Source organism: Callorhinchus milii, unplaced genomic scaffold (genome assembly GCF_018977255.1).
Source record: "Callorhinchus milii isolate IMCB2004 unplaced genomic scaffold, IMCB_Cmil_1.0 Scaffold1, whole genome shotgun sequence".
Lineage (NCBI taxonomy): Eukaryota > Metazoa > Chordata > Chondrichthyes > Chimaeriformes > Callorhinchidae > Callorhinchus > Callorhinchus milii.
Genome location: NW_024704742.1, coordinates 45,847,755 through 45,857,987, shown reverse-complemented (window position 1 = coordinate 45,857,987; position 10,233 = coordinate 45,847,755).

Sequence of the window (10,233 nt, the reverse complement as noted above, 5' to 3'; positions counted from 1 at the left end):
AATTTAATCTATCATTTTGTTGTCTCACATAGTGTGCACCAACCCTGCACTGAGCAGTTCACAGATTCCTGCCTCACTAGCCTTTATCTGGCATCCAGTGTCCGCATGGTTCAGTGACTACTTTTTTATATACAATGCTTGAAATGCATATGCAGTGTCGGAAAATGCCAGTAAACGCTGTCATTTTCCAGCACCGCATGTGCATTTGTTTGCATTACTGAGATTGTAATTACATTTAGCCGGAAATTCCGACTCGCCAGACTGGATATCTCCGCCTCCTCCCCCCTACCCCATTAGTCTGGCTAAACGGGTTTATCTATATTCGTATTTCATTTAATTATTTTTTGGGTTTCAAACCCAAAAATCAACACTGACATCTGATAAATTTATATCCTGGATAATGCATGAGCTCATAACAAATAGAAACATTTAATAATTTGTGTTTATCATCCATGGTCTTTTCTGACCCCTGTGCAAATCCATAGTGAGCCCGGAAATTGATCAAAAATGCAACATTTGTAGCTGTGATTGCCATTTAAAGAGTTAATCTACATATTCATAAACATCCCTTTTAAATAGAAAATCTCATTCAATTTATTTCTAATCTACGGCTGGGATGATGATATAAATACCTGGGGAATAGATTCACTGGAGCTTCCTTTAGTCGTTCGTCTCATTCATTGCTTCAAAAGCAGCAGAAAGTACAAATGCCAATAAAATGCTTTCATCTAACAGATTAGTGGCAAATTTAATCTTTTATTTTGTGGTCTCAAAAATGTAAATGGCATAAAATTACAAGATTTCTGACTGTCATGACACAAATGAGATAATCTCCTGTGATTGGTGTATTGTGGCAATTGTTACATGGTGTCATTTAAGCTGTATTATCCACAGAAATAATGTCATCCTCTAACATTTACTACAAGTAAATAAAATAATTCCTCAAAGGTTCAGTCATTTATGAAAAAAAATTGAAATATTTAATTACTTTCTTTTTAGTCCATAATTATTTCACTGAATAATATTGAATTCTACTTAGAGTTGTTGAGCCCTGTATCCTTAGACACTGCACTGGAGGGGAATACTTCAAGCATTTTTTTCTCCGTTCCTTTCCTATGCTGAAGTGATTTCCAATTTGCCTCCCTGGGTCCTGACTCATCTCGTAATTTTTTCTCAGTGAACTTTGAAAGGCAAATAGGTCACAAATGGTATTACTAGTCAAGCCGACCCGAGCCAGTCCTCAATCAACAACAGCAATCAATTGCATTTATACAGTGCTTTTCAACAACAACAACAACAAGATTGCATTTATATAGCGCCTTTCATGTCAGGATGACATCCCAAGGTGCTGGACAGTGACAGTTTCAGACCCAAGCTGGGGTCAGGGGGTAAGAAGGGAGGGGAGGGGAAGGGGGATGGCCGATGGCATGGTTGAAGAGGAGCGTCTTGAGGCGGGACTTGAAGGAGGCTAAAGAGGGGGCAAGGCAGAGTGATTGGGGGATGGGATTCCAGAGGTTGGAGGCAGAGTGGCTGAAGGCTCTTCCGCCAGTGGTGGGGTGGGTGGGTAGGGAGACGCGGAGCAGACCAGAGCCGGCTGAGCAGAGGGAACTGGCAGATTATTAGGGGTTTAGGAGGTCGCAGAGGTAGGGTGCGGCGAGGCCATGGAGTGCTTTGTAGGTGAGAACCAGGATCTTGAACTGGATCCCCTGAAGGATAGGGAGCCAATGGAGTCGGGCGAGAATGGGGGAGATGGGATCACGGAATTTGGTGTGGGAGAGGACACGGGCTGCAGAGTTCTCGATTATCTGCAGCCTGTGGAGGGAGGAGTTGGGAAGGTCAACAAGCAGGGCATTTGCAGAGTTGAGTCTGGAGGTGATGAAGGTATGAACAAGAGTCTCACATTAGGAGGCTGTCCCAAGGTGCTGGACAATTGAGGGTCTGCATCTGAGCTGTGGTTGGATTTGAAAAGGGGTGGAGGTGGGGGTGGGAAGCTGACTGAAGCTATGATCAAAGACAAAGGTTTTGAGATGGTCCTTGAAGGAGATGAGGGAAGAGGTCAGGCAAAGGGAGGCAAATGCAATTCCAGAGAGTGGGGGCAGAAGGCCCAACCAATGGTGGGGTGTATGAATATATGAAGCAGGCTAGTGCCCCCAAACAGAAGTGTTGGTGAGGTTTTAGAAGGTCACAGATATAGGATGGGGCAAGGCTGATCCGCTAGGGGTGAGGAAGAGGGTGATAGCCTGGCAGGAGTCTGATGTGGGAGTGGACATGAACTGCAGGGTCCTCTCCCACACCAGCTGCAGAATAGTTTGTAGCTTGTGGAGGGAAGAGTTGGGAAGTCGGTGAGCAGAGAATTAGTGAAGTCAAGCTTGGACATGATCAAAGCATCGATAATGTCCCGGTAGGTGAGAGAAAGCTCAAGGCGAGGATTTGTGATTGTAAAGGACATTTCAGAGTCATCAATGATTGTACACTCACACCTTCCAACAGATGTCTCTGAATAGCTTTCAGAAATGTGTACTCTCTGTGATTTTTCCCTCCCTAGTTTAGGAATGTGAACTCTGAAATCTCTGGATAGCTTTCAGAAATGTGAACTCTGTGATTTTTTCCCTCCCTTACCCAGGATTGTTCACCTACAAAATACACAGCCACTGCACTTAATAGTAAAACACTGTAATGCGGTTTGAGACAAACTCCTGATGTGAAAAGTGCTATATCAAGTGGAAAGCATTTATAATATTATTAATAATGGGAACTCTAAGTAATTCTGCCTCCTTACCATAGGAATGTGAAGTCTGGGTCATTTTCCTTGCCCAAATCCAGTCAAAGTAGTACTCCAACTGGTGAGATCAATTAACTCAGCTCAGATTAGAATTCAGAGTATTTATCTTGTCTGTATTGATTTTATCCATGACTTCAACAGAGGATTTATCAGTTGCTGTAGAAAGTTTAACTGAATCTTTTTCTACATCATTATGAAATATATGAATGAGAGGAGCTTGAAGAGTTATGGAGATAAAGCAGGTTGGTAGGATTGAATTCATCTCCTTGCTCTGTGAGCCAGTGCAGACTTGATGGGCTGAATGGCCTCCTTCTGCTCTGTTGATTTCTACATTTCTGTTAGACTGTATGTGTTTAATGATGCAATGAGCAGATGTGTTACCTACCCAGTTAACCCTTTCTGTTTATAGATTTAATCACAAACAGTCAATAAAGAATAGCAGCACTTTACAGTTTCTATCTTCGGAAGATAACAACATGCAAAAAAAGACCATCACAGGCTTATTTTTAAATATCTGAGCTCTCTTATGCATACACTTTCCTGAAGAATCCCCAGTGACCTTGATTAACATATTCCCCACTTTAAAAGTCCCAGCCTACCTCTGCAAACTGATGTAAACCTCCTGCCCTGCTCATGCGCTGACTTCGACAGTGAAGCTTCAATCATGTTGTTCACTTGGAGCACCGCCCATCTTGCTCTTCCCCTCTTCAAAACCTCCCGGCTGCACTTTCAGTCACCTTTCATTGCCTATACTTCTCAGTTCTTCCCCCTCCCTCATGTTCAGGCTCCCGATTAGCTGTGCAACATGCTTTGAGATGTCCTCCCAAAATGAAACCCACTGCATATAAATGTAAATTATTCTTGTTATTGTATTGTAAAACAGTCAATCATATCCACCTCTACTGTATTCCATAAACAAACATATTTACTGCACTCAATGTAAAGTATTAGAATCCAGTTTCTCTATTCATCTCGCCTTTCTGTACCTGATGTCCAGATTTGGGGCATCTTAATGATAGTGATCAAATCATGGAGTCCAATTTGCCTGTCCATCTCTGGAAAAGGAAACTTATATTTTTGTAATACGATATACCATCAAAGCATCTCAAAGCACTTCCAAAATAATTATTGCTAAGTGTGTCTATATTGTACGTTTTTCTAGGCAAACACAGTAGCAATTTGTTCCAGCAACGTCACCCAAGTGGAAGACTGATTGCTTTGGAAGTTAGCTGTCCAGAAACTCCCCCTTTGTTGTTTGAATGGTACAATAAGATTTTTATCAGTGCATCGAATGTGCAGACAGGATCTTGCTTTAACATTCCACCTGAAAGAATATGTCACAGAATCATGCCTTATTTCCTCTTCGAGGTAAACATTCACAATTTGTGCAATGTTTCCTCATAATTTGGACGGCTTGTTCAATACATTAATAGAGTTGGCCACAAGCATATCTTCTCCAATGCCAGAATGTCTGCACTGTAATATGAACTCCAGAAATGTTCCAGTTGGAGCTTGACCGATGCTTTATATATGGTTATGTCCTATGATTTATGTTCTATCCTTCTAGTTATACAACCTAAAATCCTGTTTGCATTACTTGCAGCTGCTGCTGCTGTGCACAGTCCTGTTGGTTTCAAAGAGCTATCTGTCCACTAATCATGACTTGCAATAACTTCAAAGCCCAAAGAGGATTCCTACTAAGATTTAAAGAGCATTAAATCCAAAGACTTAAAATGCTGAATTCCATAAGTATTGGCACCAGCACAGATCTTGTAGCATTTGCTTGCAGCTCAGCAATGTATTTTTATGTGCAGTGCCGCCAATTTTATGCTTAAATGCTAATTGTAAACCAAATTCTAGCACGTATAACTGCTGCATCTGCCACAGTAGTTAGTGAGTTCTTGGGATGAATAAAACACAAGGGTTCAAAATGTAAGTCAAAATGAAAGTACAGATTCCAGATTGTGAATATTAGATTGCGAGATTTGTGAGATTCAAACAGCAGCAGATCACCAATTGGTGAAGCCAAATAAAAACCTGATGAGTAAAATTACATAGCAAAGATCTTTGTTCATTTGGGATTTCAGAAGTGGTGGCTGTTAAATTTCACAAGGTGCTAGTCACAAGCCGGAAGTCACATTTAACACAACAAATCTGGTTTGCGATTATTGCAAATTAGACACTAAAGTAGTTTAGCATGGCCAGTTTTAGCTAGAACAGATGTCTCACAAGATTTAGAACCATAGAAAGTTTACAATGCAGAAGGAAGCAATTTGGCCCATCATATCCTGGTTGTAGTTTCCCTGCTGGAATGATTTGCTTTAATCCCATTCTGCTGTTCTTTCCCCATAACCTTAAATGTTATTTCCCCGCAAGTGCTTGTCCAATTTCCTTTCAAATGTTTTAATAGGCTCAGGCTCAACAGCNTTTTTTTGGTAAATCCTTGCATATTCAAAGCCTCTGTATAAAAATGTTTCTTTTTACCTCCGCCATTTTTCTTCTCGTGATACACTTAAATTTGTGCATGTATTCGAAACTGCCTAAACAACTAATAGTTCATTGCACAATAGCAATTTTCAGATTTTTGCAAATATATCTGAATGTCTGAGTTAGATTAATTGTAATTGATTTGGATTTAAAAATAAATTTGGGAGATCATCTTTATTTTTTTTAAAAAGAATTTGGAAAACATTGATAGTAAAGGTTGCCTGAGAGAAGTAATATGTTAGCAATGTGTTTGACTATTGCTGTAAAATCCACAATGAATATTATATGAAATACTCCACTAGTTCATGGAGTAGTGTACTGAAGCTTTTACTCGAGAGGTAGTGATGTTCCTCTGAATATCAGTGAATAAAACCCAAAGGAAATTAATATGTTTCAAAGAATGCTATATTGAGGGGGTTCCTTACATTTCATTTATCTCCTTTCATATCAGGAGAGTGTTCCAAAGTGCTTCACAGGATTACAATAAACTGAAGTGACTACGCATTTTCTAAGCAAACACAGCAACCTGTTTTATTTGGGAGATTGTTGGCCAGGATGGTACCTCAGATTAACATTACATCTGAAGGACAGCATTTTCAATAATGCAACACACCTCCAACACTGGAACGTCAGCCAGGCGTTGTAAATTCAAAACTCACGTGGTGCTTCAACCCATAATTTTCTGATTGAGGGTGAGGATGCTATCAGCTAAGCCAGATTTATTCATAGGTTTTGAATTGAGTATATACCCCACTCACATCATGTTTTAGTGAAGGGCCTTCTATAGAGGCGATGGTATGCCACATTTTAATGATTTGAGGAGACTATTAAGGAATTTGTGGGGGAATCCATTTTGGGCAAGTCTCTTTTAATGCTAAACATATGTGAGTTATGCTTATTCATTTTTAAACTCTAAACTTTTTATTTTTTTTACATGGCAAATTGTGTTTGCCTGTGAATTAAGCAATTTAAAAGCATTTTAACTAAAATCATGCAAATCTAGCACTTTCCCAAATGTAAATGAGGCACTTGACCTTTGTTAAAAAAATTGACTTTACACAGGTGATAAATCATGGAAAATAGTGTGCAAAACATAACATTATTCCTAAGCTGTATTTCAGAGAAAATTAGCTTTATATATTGGTGAAACAATTTATACAATGGAAAAGAGACGTATTGAGTCTTTAATAAGATGTCACATAATCTGAATACTTAAGACCTGTGTTGCATTTTGCTTTAATGCTAAATTGGGAACTGGACATTGGCAATTAGAAGCAAGGAGGAAACATAAAAGGATTCTGGGAACTTGACCGGGCAGAGAGCTGAAGAGAGTGAAAGCGTAAGGTTGAAATAAAGGAACTATTGAATCTAAACTGTGTTGTGGATTGAAAAATAATACATGGTGTCAGAAGTTAAAATGGAACCTGGAGTAAAATGGATTACGGGATTGAATACGGATTGAAAAGTAAAATGTCAAGAGAAGCAGAATTGAATGTCATATGTGCGGTTACCAAGACCACTGAAGTTGTTTAGAAGTTTGTGGTACAATTGGTAACGGTTTGAAAGAGACTTTAAAATGTTTGGATTAGCAGAAAATGTAATGAAGCTGCATAGGGAGACCAGTCTGTGATATTTTTGAATGTGGCAGGTGAGGAAGCAAGGGAATATTTTGCAACCATGAAAAGTTTGGTTTAAGTTTGGAACAAGAAAACAGGGAAGCACAGAATCATTCAATCAGTACCATGCGGTACTGAGATCCCCAAGTACAAATTGCAATTACTGAACATTAAGAGAGGAAATGATACAGGACCAGATTGTAGTTGGTATAAAAGATAGGAGATTCCAAGGAAACCTTTCGGAAAAAAAAGGGTATCTGATGTTAAAATTGGCAATAGAGATAATAAGGATTGAAGAAGTGACAAAAATGAGAGACATGGAGAGAGAAACAGAAATGGAAATAGATGAACTAGCCAGCAGACAAAGTTGGAATGATACAGATGAAGCGTATGGAGTGCAGAGAATATATAGGCCAAGAGGGAGGCCAAACAGAATGGACAAATGTGCCAAATGCGGTATATCCTATGAGGAGATGTCCCACAGAATGAAAAGAAAAGAATGTTAGCAATGCAAAAGATATAGGCATTATGCAGGAATAGATAACTTGAAAATGTAGAGAGATATAGGAGATATCAAGCACAGGAGAAAAGTCAAACAAAAGGAAAGAGAGTACAAGATGCCAAGTAACCTGAGGAGAACCAGAATTGGGCAAATTAAATCAAGGGATAATGAAAAGAGAGACAGCTCAAGTATAGAATCCAGAGAAAGTGAACAAAAGGAGTACAACATTGAAGCAGTGGAAATCATAAAGACAGTACACACTGAACAAAAAGAAAACAAATGAGTGGATGTTACATCTATAGTGAAAAAAAGTAAGGAAATTATTCAGTGCAAATTAGATACAGGAGCACAGGCCAGTGTAATGGCTTGGGGAAAATATATAAAATTCAGAGAACCAAATAAGGAAAATATAGAATCTTACATTGCAAAAATAAAAGATGATTCTTTATTAGGACTGGAAGATATAATAAAAATGGGAATGTTAAAAATAATTGGGAATGTGAAAATAGAGGAAAGGGAACCAAGGGAGACGGAATAAATAGCAGGAAAATATAAACAGGCGTTTGGAGACAGAGAATTAATGAAAGGAGATTACACAATAAGATTAGAAGAGACAGTACCATCAGTAATTCAGCCATTAAGGAGATACCAGAGGCAATGGATAGAAAGACTCAAAGAAAAATTAGACCAAATGGAAAGGGACCAAATAATAAAAATGGTGGACAAACCCACTGAGTGGTGAGGGCCGTGGTAATCATAGAGAAACCAGACAAATCATTAAGGATATGTTTAAATGCACAACAGTTAATCAGGGCTATTTAAAGGGAACATTATGCAATTCCCACTTTAGAAGATGCGCATGCTTTACTACATGGAGCTAATTACTTCTCAATATTTGATTGCTCCTCGGGGTATTGGCAAGTCAAATTATCAAAAGGTAGCATGTACTTGACACTGTTTATGTCACCTTATTGGAGGTACTGCTTCAAAGAATGCCCTTTGGCATCAAGTCAGCACAAGAGGTGATTCAGAATAAATTGACACAAATATTGGAAGAAATACCAGGGGTGATCAATTATATTAATGACATTTTGATATGTGGTAAAACATGGAAAGAACATGATGAAAGGTTGGAGAAGATATTAAAAACAAGTTTGGAAGAAAATGTAAAGCTAAACAAAGAAAAATGATGGATAGGAGTAAAATGCTTAGGACATATAATTACCCAATAAGGGTTAAAAATTGATCAGAAAAAGGTAATAGCAATAACAAAAATGCCCACACCGATGGATTAAGAAAAGGAGTAAAAAGTCTCATGGGAATGGTGAATTGGGTGGCTAGATTTATTCCAAAAGTAACTGAAATAATGGAGCCAACAAGGGAGCTTATAAAAGAAAAAGAGAGTTCATGTGCGGAAAAAGAACAGAAAAAAGTATTTTAGCAAATAAAAAAGACTATAACAAAAGCTCTAGTGTTAAAATGTGATGATGTATATGCGCCACTTAAAATATCTGTAGATGCAAGTAAAACAGGGTTAGAAGCAATACAAACTCAAGAAGAAAAGACTGTAGCATATGGATCAAGAGCACTATCGGAGAGACAAAGAAAAAAATCCGCACAGATAGAGGAGTGTTTAGCAGTTGTATTTGGATGCGAGAGATTTAAACAATATGTATTTGGAAAGAATGTAATAATAGAAAATGATCACAAACCATCAGAAGCAAGTTTTTGGAAAGGATTAAATGAAACATTAGATTACAGAGAATGAGAATAAGACTACAAAGGTACAATTTAGAGTTTAGATATAATCCAGGAAATACCTTATATATGGCAGATGCACTAAGATGGGCCATGTCAAAATGGCAACAAGGAGGATAAACAATTAGAAAAGGAAATGGAGTTCCAGGTATGGGAAATCACAAAAGCAACAAGACGTGACAATTAAATAATAGAAGCAAACAAAAAAGATAAAGTGAGTAAAGAAATTCAAACGATGTTGAACAACAATTGGCCAGAAAATAGAAAAGATGCAACAACAATAACAACAACAAAATTACATTTGTGTAGCACCTTTCATGTCGAGAGGACATTCCAAGGCACTGGAGAATCAGTGTTTTGGACCTGAGCTGGGGGTCAGGATCCGGGAGGGCAGGGGGGAAGGAGGGTGACCGAATGCACGGTCAAAGAGAAGGGTCTTGAGACTAGTCTTGAAGGAGAAAAGGGAGGAGGCGAGGTGGAGGGACTGCGGGATGAAGTGGATGGTGGGGACAGAGTTGTTGAAGTCCCGCCCGCCAATGGTGGGGCAGGCGAGGCGGGGTATGTGAAGCAGGCCAGAGCCCGCTGAGCTGAGAGAGCGGGCAGGTGGTAGGGGATTAGGAGGTCGCAGATGTAGGTGGGTGAAAGGCCATGGAGGGCTTTGAAGGTGAGGACCAGGATCTTGAACTGTATCCTCTGTGTGATGGTAAGCCAGTGGAGTCGGGTGAGGATACGGATGATAGGGTCACGGAGCCTGATGCAGGAGAGGACATGGGCTGCAGAGTTCTGGATGATCTGCAGCCGATGAAGGGAGGAGTTGGGGAGGCCAACAAGCAGGGAGTTTGCAGAGTCGAGCTTGGATGTTGTGGAGTTTATGGAGTCGTATAGCTCAGTGGTTAGAGTATTCGCTTTGCAAGCAAGAGACCTGAGTTCGATTCCCAGCAGGGTGAAACTTTGGGCAAGTTTCCTTACTCCACACACCTGATAATAATCCCTCAAGAAAAACAACAATAATAAATTGGTCACTTCAATCCATGACTGTTTGTGGGACACTGCTGTGCGCAATTTGCTGCCACATTTCACCCACAAAT